Source organism: Myotis davidii, unplaced genomic scaffold (assembly GCF_000327345.1).
Source record: "Myotis davidii unplaced genomic scaffold, ASM32734v1 scaffold115, whole genome shotgun sequence".
In the NCBI taxonomy this organism is placed as follows: Eukaryota; Metazoa; Chordata; class Mammalia; order Chiroptera; family Vespertilionidae; genus Myotis; species Myotis davidii.
The window spans coordinates 4,335,625-4,347,481 of NW_006291010.1; the positions used below are offsets into that span (position 1 = coordinate 4,335,625).

At 37.2% G+C, this 11,857-nt stretch overlaps 1 pseudogene; it reads right to left on the reverse strand.

The window, feature by feature from the left end:
- Positions 1-11,050: 11,050 nt before the first annotated feature.
- On the reverse strand, positions 11,051-11,424 carry LOC102757142 (annotated as a pseudogene).
- Between the last annotated feature and the right edge of the window lie 433 nt (positions 11,425-11,857).

Consider the following 11,857-nt stretch of genomic DNA (forward strand, 5'->3'; position numbering starts at 1 on the left):
AAGCACACATCAGGGAGGGGCTGCATGCAGGAGGGTAAGAGGGAAACAAAGAGATTCCAAGGACCCTGTTGTGTATCTCAGTAGGGCATTTTACGACCTGTTATCTTAATGGTAGATTGTGGCGCTCTGTACTCAGCCTGCCGCTTGTGACCGGGGGCTATCTCCGAGGGCAGCCTCAAGGCCTGCACTCCCTTTGTTCCCCATCCCTGGCGTCTCTAGAGGGGTGGGGGGAAGCCTGGGGAGGGGGAGCCTGGGGAGTTGAGATAAAACAGGCAGCTAGTAGCATTTTTTCCTTTCAAAAGCAACCAGAGAACACCAAAAATAAGTGCCCCATGAAAATATGCTATAACATGAAACAATATGGTGAAATTTTAAAACAGAGGTTTTCTTCCTTTGAGAGACTGTGTCCAGGTATTCTTCAGGGAGGAGGCTTTGTCACAGCCGGGATGTTTTCTCCACAAGGCACGGGAGAGCAGCAGACAAAGGAAGGAGCAGCCCTAGGGAGACCTAAACCTGATGCTAGGTGTGTGCATGCTGTTCTTAAGCCAAAACAACATCATTTTGCACTCCGAGCTTTGGGAAAAATTGATAGAACTGAAAGAACATTTAACATGTTAATTACTCAAGGAAATTAATCCTTGAGTTATTGTACTCTTTCAAGCTAAAGTCTTAATACCAACTGAAGGAAGTTTTATTGATAAATGGTTTTAGGGAGAATTGCGATGTTGTCTTTCTTTTTGCAAATAAAATTGGGTGTTGGGGTCCAGCCCCAGCAGGTCCAGGGGTTCCCCAAGGTGTGGACAAAGTCGGCGAAGGAAAGACACGGAGGCAGCGTTCAGGTGATCATCATAGCCAGGTTCCTCCTAGCCAGGTTCCTCCTCTTTATTGTCCTCTTAACATCTGTATTTATATCAATCCTATCCATTCTATTCCAAATGTTAGTTTCTTATCTCCATTCCAAGGTTACTCTATTGGTGATTAACTACCTGCCTGGCACTTAGTTAAGGGGTTTTACTGATAAAAATCCTCACCTGGGAAACAACCTTTCTCAGGGAGGTGGTCCTGTTTAAAACACAGCGTTAAGAGGGGGAGCAAACATATTAAGAACAGTATGCCATATATGCCAGGTCCCTTGAAACAAACTGTGCAGATGTTTCTTCCCTGCAGCGACTGCGCCAAGAAGCAAGCATGGATCGGCTTCCAGCAATTGGGTACATTTGATCTAATAAAAACAAACATTTTAAAAGTATTTTTATTTTAAGTAAAAATAAATACTTAAAGAAAAGAAACAAAAAATGTTTGAACAAGGCCAGAATTTGATCCCATCAAAAAGTGATCAGAAATACCCCTGTTCTACCAATATTTTAAAATAGTGTCATTTGTAACACACCAGACATGGATAACAGAAGAGTATACTTCCCAAATGAGACTAAGTCATCTCAATAAATATTAAGACATATATAAATCCTTATTTCAAATGTGTAAAATATGGAAAGTAGCATTTTATTTAAAGAAAAAATTCAAAGGACTAATATTAAATGTGAGTATCATTTTATATTCCCAGGTATATGAGTTGTAAAATAATGCATGTTACAGTATTTGTCTTCTTGGGAATTTCACGTATGTCCTACAGTTGGATTCACCAGTAGGTGGCAATGTATTTTTTTTTTATGTCCACAAATGAGTTGAAGGGGCAGATGGCAATATTGAATATAAATGTGCAATGGAAATATAAAATATTTTTCTTATATTAATTCAATTTTATAAGCAAAATATTAGAATATAGTCAGGCAAATTTTAAATTTGCATATTGGAAACAAATAGCAAATAGAGCATTTTCCCCCTAGCATAGGGTAGTGCTTAGAACATTAACATTTAAATTGCATGAATTTTAATGTCTCCAAACAACGTGTTTTTAGGCATTTATTTAAGAACTGAGTAACATACACTAAAGCTCATTTTGGTCCAAAGTTTTCTGGGCACTTCTCTTGCCTGGTGTGCTTACTAGTATGCCTTCTGAAAGCCATGGGATAAAAGCTCAACGAATATGCTGAAATCAAGCACTGAGTATTAGCCCACCCTAAATTGTTATCTTCTTACTTAATATAGTACCCATACATAAATGTGCCTATAAATATAGAGCTTGATGAATTTTCAGAAACTTAAACCTATGTAACTACACAGACCCAGCCAAAGGACCCTTAAAACCTCCCATACTTTTGTCTAGTCACTGTGCACCACACTATCACCACCTCCCAAGGGTAACCACTATCCTGATTTCTACCAGTGTAGTTCAGTTTGTTTTGTTTTTATACTTTATATAAGTAGAGTCACACAATACGCATTCTTTTCTGTTCATCTTCTTTTGCTTAACATTGTTTGGGAGTCCATATTACAACTTCTAATTGCATGCTATTCATTCTTATTGTTAAATGGTATTCCTTTTCATGAATATGTCACATTTTAGTCAACTGTTAAGAATTTTTTGTAGTTTCTTGTTTGAAGCTGTTATGAATAGTGCTATTATGAACATTCTAGTACATATCTTTTGGTGAACATATGTGTGCATTTGTTCAGTATATACCTAGGACTGGAATTGCTGGATTACAAGTTATGTCTTTAGCTCTAGTACAATAGATACTGCCAAATCACTTTCCAAAGTGGTTGTACCAAATCTTGATTTGTAATCCAAGGCTAAAGTATGTTATCTACATGGGCTCTTTCGATTTACTACATTCCTGACTCAACCTGAAATCATAGGCAAACCCCCAATTATTTTATACCAAATTCTTTGAGACCATTTCATTCAGACCAAAGTAAACTCCTACAGAATAAGTAAATTAAATAACTACTCATGTATCCCAGCATGCTTCCTGCCTCCACATCTTGGTGTGTCTTATCCAAATAAATGGAATGAAATAGTATGTCTAAGGAAATGATCACACACAACTACTACTATATTTACTGTATGTTACATTTTTTCTCAGTACTTTTAAAAAGTTTTTATCTTTATTATTTAAAGTATTACAGATATCCCCTTTATTGACTCCCCCTCCTTTTCTCAGTACTTTTCACAGGAGTCTCAGCTATTATTATCCTCATGGTACATGTGAGAAAATCAAGTCTCAGAGAGCTTAAGGCACTGCCCAAGATGGGAGAGCTAGTGAAGGGCGGTGCTGGGATCCAACCTAAATCTTTTCTGATTCCAAAATCCAGACCTTCCACTCTGTGAAGTGCTTCTCATAACTATTCTACCTGGTGATTCCTTTTCATGCTGCCTGAGCTCACTACCAGCAACCCACCACCGCCTCTGCACGTAGAGAGAGTTAAATGTGAAACCCATTGTGGATTGATTCTGCTACATTAATTAATTCAGAGTATTGCTTTCTGATAGATTGTTTCCTATTGACTTCTGTAATTAAACCATATGCAATATGAAAAATAATTTGAAATGTTTCACAATCTTTTCTCCATATCAATACTTATATTGGGATGTAGTAGTCTACAAACAGACACAAAAACATTGTTGTTTTGATCTTTGTCTTTCTGGTAATGGTCATAGTTTCATATTTTCAAGTATCACAAGTAGAAGTGCTAATCCTGTGTCTTCAAGATCTCTTCCTCATCTTCAAGGATATAAGCAAAAGACACTTACTAAAAGACACAAAAGGCTGTTTTTTCTTCTCTAAAGCATTGAAGCTGCATACTCGTTTACAACTGGAGTCACTAGTCACAGACACCTTTACAAATAGCCATTCTATTTCTCCCCATAATTTTATCATTTTGCTCAAAATGTACCATTTCCCTGTACTTGCCATATGCCAAGTTGCCATTGTGTTTTAAGTGTTTCTACTGCATGCCAGCTCTACATCATTTCACCGTACAGCAATGGCCTGATTGCTTATCCTTTGTTCCCATAAAACTTCTAGATTTGTTGAAGTAAATAACATTAGTAGAATCCAATGTCAATACTTCAGTTTCATTCCATGACCTCTGAGTTGGTGATCCTCTCTTGCTATTTAGTGCTAATTATGACTTTAAGAGATGTGGGTGAGATGGTCAAAGAATTAGATGTAATTAATATAATATAAAAGATCCAAATCTCCCATGAACATAAAGTAGATTATACAATATCTTCATTCCATATGCCTTTACTTTGGTCTGAAATAATTGCCTTTACATTTTCATTTTTATCATAATTAAGAAATTATGCTGAATGGCTACATTTGCTTTAAGAATGAATAGAATTAAATCACTGTGCTGTCATTCTCCCCAAAGAACAAATCTTTGCTTGAAAAGGTATCCATCATAGCATTTGTCCTTGGCCCTGTGCTAGTCACTACTGTCTGCAAGGTTGGATAAAAGGATGAGAGGAATGCTTATTAAATTTTCATGACACTGGAAAGTATAGTAAAATCAGTAACTCAGGATTCATACTTAAACTAATTCCAGGAGGCTGGAATACTTCACCAAAACAAATGGAATAAAATTTAAAATAGAAATAGGGAGAGTTATGATTTTAAACACAAAGAATTAACTGTATATGTAGAAGATGTGAATTCCTGCCTGAAGGCAATTTTTATAAAAAAAAAATTTGGAGGATTTAAGTGTAAAAATCTGGAGTTAAGTATCAGTCAACAACCTGTATCTGGCATTTTATTATGCAATTTTACATGTTAGCTCCTGAAGACAAATAAAAGCACCTTACATCTTGCTTAAAACTAAGAGCATACCACATAGAAGTAATTAATTGAAGGCATTCCTTTAGGGAGTTAAACTAAAGTATTCTAGAAACTTTTTTTCTGGGCATTGAATAAATACAAGAATAGAATACAGAGCTATGAGTGTTCATTAATTATGTCTTTGTCTATGCCCTCTTAGGTTCCATTTGTTCCAGTCATGGTTTTAGCAGTCTTAGTTTATTTTAGCATTTCCTGACACATCTGATATGCCAATGATTTATATTTTTAAAGAAACATTCCTAATTTCAACTGTATTTATTGGAGAAACATGTCTATATGTTGCTACAGATATATTCTGGGAATATAAGTTTTGTTTTTGTTTAAGCACATAAGTTCTTTGTCAAGTGTTTGTTGGAAACTCTGGGATTATGAACCAAAAATAATAAAATACATGATTCTAACTTGGATATGTTGTTAATAGCTATTACTCATCTGCTCCCCCATCTGTAAAAGGAGTTTATTGTTGTCTCTGTCAAATTTTAAAGTATGAATAGAAGTGCACCTGGTGAGCATGTCAGTATGAGTTTCCTTCAAAATATTACTCCAAGGTAGGTAAATAAAGTTATCCATGGCACATTGGAGAGACTCTTTTAGCTGTAGCTGGGACCACCCTTGATCAGGAATGCTCTGGAAGGGACTGTTATCTTGGATCCCAGATTATACACAGTGAGGTCTTCAGTCTCAGAAAGGACACGATTCAGTGTTTCTGGGCCATTTCTAAACATGATGAAATGTTAATTACTTAAGCTGCAAGTAAGGATAGCTTAAGTAATATGCTGATTTCTATGCACACATGCTGATCCAACAAAACATACATTGAGTCTATTACTAGAACCAGTAGCATATTTGAGCACTTCAGTGAACTTGTGTTTTGCTGATTGGTAAATGTGAAAAAGAATGAATTCTTAGAATGAGAAACTTCATGTTCAATAAATGTTCTAAGGCATGTCTTGTACTCTTATCCAAGGAAATGGGATTTTCGTATGCATCTTATAAACTGTCTGAGGTTGGCCCTTAGGGTTGAGTAAATTCGAATCACCTTTGGACAATTTCTAAGGTGGTCACAAAGCGACCAAAATTACTCAAAATTGATTTTCTGCAGTGTTACATGGACATTTATGAAGAGTGAGACTGAGAATAAATTTTTATTGAATTATATCCCTCTTGAATATTTTTTAAATTTCATGCAGCAACTGTATCCTCCTTCTGGAATATACAGATAAGAAGTGTTATAATTCTCATCTCTTTGGAATCTAAAATAGGTTTCCATAAAGGAATACTGAGTGAAAGTTAGAGACCATGTAGCTTGAGAGGCTGCAGGTGAGAGATTAAATCCACCTGTAGTTCAGGAGACCAGGGCAAACAATGGTCAGATACTGAAGGTGCTGCATGTGGAAACACACTGAGGCAAGACCTTTTGAATCAAGGACCAATGAGAACAGACGCAGTTAAGAGTTTGTAGCCACATACAGGTATCAGTATTTTTTTTAATATATCTTTATTGTTGAAAGTAATACAGATGTACCTTTTTTCCCCATTGACCCCTTCTAGAAGGTCCCCTCCTCCTGCCCCAGACTTTACCCCACTATTGTCTGTGTCCATGGGTTATGCATATATATAGTATGCATACAAGTTCTTTGTCTAATTTATTTCCACTCACCCATCCACTCCCACCTTCCCTCTGAGATTCATCAGTCTGTTACATGTTTCTCTGGATCTGTTTTGTTCATCAGTTTATTTTATTCTTTAGATTCTACATATGAAGTGAGATCATGTGATACTTGCCTTTCTTTGGCTTATTTAGCTTAGCATAATACTTTCCAGGTCCATACATGCTGTCTCAAAGGGTAAGAGGTCCTTCTTTTTTTACAACATCAACGATGTGAATGTACCACAGATATTTTATCTACTCATCTACTCATGGGCACCGGAGCTGTTTCCAGATTTTAGCTATTGTAAATTGTGCTGCTATGAACATAGGGGTACATACATTCTTTCTGATTAGTGTTTTGGGTTTCTTAAGATATATTCCTAGAAGTGGGATCACTGGGTCAAATGGCAGTTTCATTTTTAATTTTATGAGGAAACTCCATACTATTTTCCATAGTGGCTGCAGCAGTCTGCATTACCACCAGCAGTGTACTAGGGTCCCCTTTCCTCCACATCCTCAGCACTGGCTATTTGTTGATTTGTTGATGATAGCCATTCTTACAGGTGTGAGGTGATACCTCATTGTAGTTTTCATTTGCACCTCTCTGATGATTATTGACTTTGGGCATTTTTTCACATGTCTTTAGGACATCTGTATGTCTACTTTGGAGAAGTGTCTATTTAGGTCTTTTGCCCATATTTTAATTGGATTGCTTATCTTCCTTAAAGACCCCAAAATAGCCACAGCAACCTTGATAAAGAAGAACAAACTAGAGGGTGGGGGTCACAATACCACATACCAAGTTATATTACAAAGCACTGTAATCAAAACAGCTGGTACTCACACAAGAACAGGCATATAGATCAATGGAACAGAACAGAGATCCCAGAAATTGAACCACACCATTATGTTCTACTAATATTTGACAAAGGAGGCAAGAGCATACAATGAAGTCAAGACAGTCTCTTTAATAAATGGTGTTGCGAAAATTGGATAGGTACATACAAAAAAAAGAAAGAAAGAAACTAGACCACCAACTTACACTGTACACAAGAATAGACTCAAAATGGATAAAAGATTAAATGTAAGTCATGAAACCATAAAAATTCTAGAAGAAAACAGAGGCAGCAAAATCTCAGATATCTCTCATAGCAATATGTTTGCTGATACTTCCCCTAGGGCAAGGGGGGAAAAGGAGAAAATAAACAAATGTGACTTCATAAAAATAAAAAGCTTATGTACAGCAAAAGAAACCATCAACAAAATGAAAAGGGAGCCCACTGAATAGGAGAATATATTTTCCAATGATACACCTGATAAGGGGTTAATGTCCAAAATATATAAGGTATCAGTGTTTTGAAAGACTGAGAGCAGAGTATTTTTCTATGAGCATTCTTCTTTCCCTTACAAAATAACCATACATTTCTTTTTTCTCCTCTGATATGAGTTGCTCATTAAAAACATTTTTTTAAAATTTTTCTTGGAAATACCATCTCATGTCTACTTTAAATTTTATTTGCTATTATTTTTTCTTACTTCAAATTTAAAACCTTGAGTTCTGTTGTAAATAAATTTCAGAAAAGAAAACAATGACATTTTTGTCAGGTAAATTTATACCTTCCTTTAGATCTCTTTCACTTTGGAAAAAATATTGTCTACAAAATTTATGATATAGAAATATTTGAACTTATGTGTTGAATAGATTCTTTTTCATGTGTTGTCACACTTGTTACAAAAATAAATAATTTATACTTTTTCTTAGCTAAGTATATATTCCAGCATCCTGAAATCAAGGGCCCTTAGGCTTGGAAGGAACATTAAGCATTATATAGCTCATTTACTCTTATATTACTGAATCTACAGTATTTCTGCCAACTATCAGTGTGGTCTGAATCAATACTTTAGTGAGTGGGAACATAAAACTTTTTGAGGTGGTCTATCTTTCTTTGGAGAGCCTGATCCATTAGAAAATTTTTGTTATTAAACAAAATCTCTCTCTGACAAAATTGGGGGCTTATTATAAGACAAGTGTAGTCTCTTCCCTTCTCTTCATGTGTTTACATGTTGCCAACACAATCTCTACACCTGACCTGTTGAGTCTTTTCTTCTTCATTTCTTTCTGGCATCTATAGATTTTTCAACTGAATATTATTTTGAATTCTTTCACTGTTTTCATCACTCTCCTCTAATTGCTCTTGCTGATGTATATTATATTTTTTAAATGTGGCACCTATACCTGATTATGATTGTCCAAAATAAAATAGAAAGGAACTGCCATATTGTTGATTCTATTAGAATAGCCTAAAATATCATTAGACTCTTTAGTGGCCATATTTACTGCTCCCTTTAATTGTGCTGTTTACTAAAATCCCTAAACTTTTATATGACTTCCAGTTCCTAAGGCATAGCTCTTATCCTTTACTTTGCTCAAGCAAAAATCTGCCACAAATTGCTATTCAGCAGGCAATTTGTGACTATTAAATAATCTTTCCTCCTTTCATACAGTTACTCTTACACGTTATTATGTCCATATTGAAGGTTGGAGGCACAGAAAAAAATAATTCAGTTCATTTGTTATTTTTTTCAAATTTTATCTCTTAGATTTTGATTCTATGTGATGAGTTAGAAAGTTTTAAAGAAAAGCTAAAATGAGGTCACTGAAATACAAATAAAATGTGCTATGCATTTGAAAAAGTACCTTTAGGTAGATATGCCAGGATATGCCTAATTTGAACGAAAATTATAGGGTTTTTGGCATTTCTATGAAGTGCAAATTTTGAGGAACCTTCATATCTTTTACTTTTTGAGCTTTCCTTTACGACTTATATAAAGACATGACTAAAAATAGTGACTATTATAGGATAAATGTAACTTGAAAGTTTGAATACTACCTCTCTCTCATCCTGGCTCCTAACTGGATAAAAATATGTGATATATTTTATTTCTTTGTTTTCGCTCTTTTCATAATTAAAGAGCTCTTATTTGAATCCTATATGCTTTCTCTTTTATTTGTGGTATTAATTTTGTAAGCCCCAGCCCAAGGGTATTCTATCATATTCATGTATGCTGATTCAGTCTATACATACAATCAAAATAAAATTAATAGTTTTAAAGCCAATGGAATAATCAAGTGAAAGGAGTCACTCTTGGTGATTGTGATATTTCCAAGCTTTGTCAGGTAGTTTGGCAACTTAAATTATCTAAAAAAATTCCCATTTTGGCTCAGAAATATAAGAACTATTAAACATGAAACTCAATACATATCATGTTCTTGCTCTGGCCCATTGGAACCAATAGCAGGTGGCAAAAATATACTCCAGTACATATCAGTCATCAGTGTGAAAGCCAGATATGAGGAAAAACTTGGTGTTAAGAATATGCATTCATGAAGAAAATATTAAGCATATATATATATATATATTCTATATAATAAAAGCCTAATGTGCAAATTGTCCTCTCGAGCAGTCATTCAACTGGGAGTTCGACCGGGAGACCAGGAGTTCAACTGCTCGCTATGACATGCGCTGACCACCAGGGCGTGGCATGGAACAAGGAGAGTGTCAGCAATGTGGCACTGGCAGCAGGCGGCAGTGGAGACACTGCTGGCCCTGATGAGAGTGGGACCATGGCAGGATGGTGGAACCCAAGGCAAGTGCAAGTGGGGGCCCAACTGCCTTGCCGATCACCCCATAGACAGTGACCGCAGTGGCGGCAGCAGGGGGCGGGGCTGCCAACCCCCACTCCCGGGTGCTGAGGGAGCCAGGTGGGGGGCCCGGCCCTGACTGATTGCCCCACAGGCGGGATGGTGGAGCAGGTGAGGGGGCGGTGCCAGGCCAAGGCGGGGTGCCAGGCGGGGCTGCAGGGCTGCAAGGCTGGGGGTATGAGCTGGGGCTGCGAGGCTTGGGGCACGAGCTGGGGCCCGACCTCTTCAGGCCATCCCAAGGGACCCCACCTGTGCACGAATTCGTGCACCAGGCCTCTAGTATATATATAAAAGCCTAAGCGACCTTCCGACCATTTGACTATCCGACCGGTAACCATGATGTGCAATGACCACCAGGGGGAAGATGCTCTGCCAAGCTGTGGTGACTTGGCAGTTGTGGTTCTCAGGTGACACACCCGGCACTAGAGAGGAGGGAGCCCAATTCTGGGGTGTGTCACCAGAGAACCGCTGTCTCGCAATCTAGGACCCCTCAGGGGATGTTGGAGAGCTGATTTCAGCCCCTACAGGCCAGGCCGAGGGACCCCACCAGTGCATGAATCCATGCACTGGGCTTCTAGTTACAAATGATTGCCAAATGCAAGAGGTGTTTTCTATTATATGTAACATATACATATCAGTCCTCAGAGCCACGCATAAGTAGTAATATTATTCTAATGAACTAGTAGCAACTAATAACAGCATTTATCATTTGACTAAATAAAATATTACTTTGTTTTTACAACATGGGTAAAAATATTACATCACATATGTATTAAATTTAGACAAAATCAACTATAGTAACTTAAAAGAAGGACTTTTTAAAAATTGTGTGACATTGTTTAAGAAGGTTATATAGGTTTGAGTGCATATTTCTATAAACATAACCTTTGTATTACATTGTATGAACACCACCCAAAGTCAAATGATCTTCTGTTGTCATGTATTTGGCCCCCTTTACCATTCACTACCCCCTATCCCTGTTGTGGGAGAATGAGAAGGTCCCAGGCCTGTGTAGACGAAGTTGTCATGGGTACACAGAGGTATGGTGAGGGAGAAGTAGTCCCCAAAGATGCTCCAATGGGACTGGTAGTTCTGGAAGATGGTGATCCAGGTGTGGAGTACAGTCACCCAGAAGAGAAAGTCCATAGCTAAGTGCCGGACATAGCCTTTGGTTTGACTCTGCTCTGTGTATGCTGGGACAAGGAAGGCTCCTCGGAAAAACCAGAAGATGTAGACCAGCCAGGGAAAAGGCAGGAAAGCAAACCCACCCAGGCAGTACTTTTGGCATAGGCTCAACTTCTACTATTGGACACCCACTCCAAGTTCATAGCTGCTCTGGAGCTGCATAGTCGGGAAGGTCTCTGTGCTTTCTCTTCTTATAAGAATACTAGTCCAATTATGAAGGTCCCACCTTTATGACCTTATATAAACATAATTATTTCCAAAAGAGGCTTCAGCACAGGAATTTTGATGGAACACACTTTAGACCATAGTAATGGTAGATTACAAACTTTGAGGTCATGGACCATGTTTTTGACCTTTGATTCTTCAAAACTTCTATAGTAGGGCTTTGCATATTTTGTACTCAATAAATATATGGACTGCTTGTATAAAACTAATCATAATAGCCAGCATTAATCATATTCATTAATCATATTCATTTTAATTCATATTCATTTTTATTGTAAAATTCTGTTAGTTAGGGTTGCCATAACAAAATACCACAGATTTGGTGGCTTTGACATCAGAAATTAGTTTTCT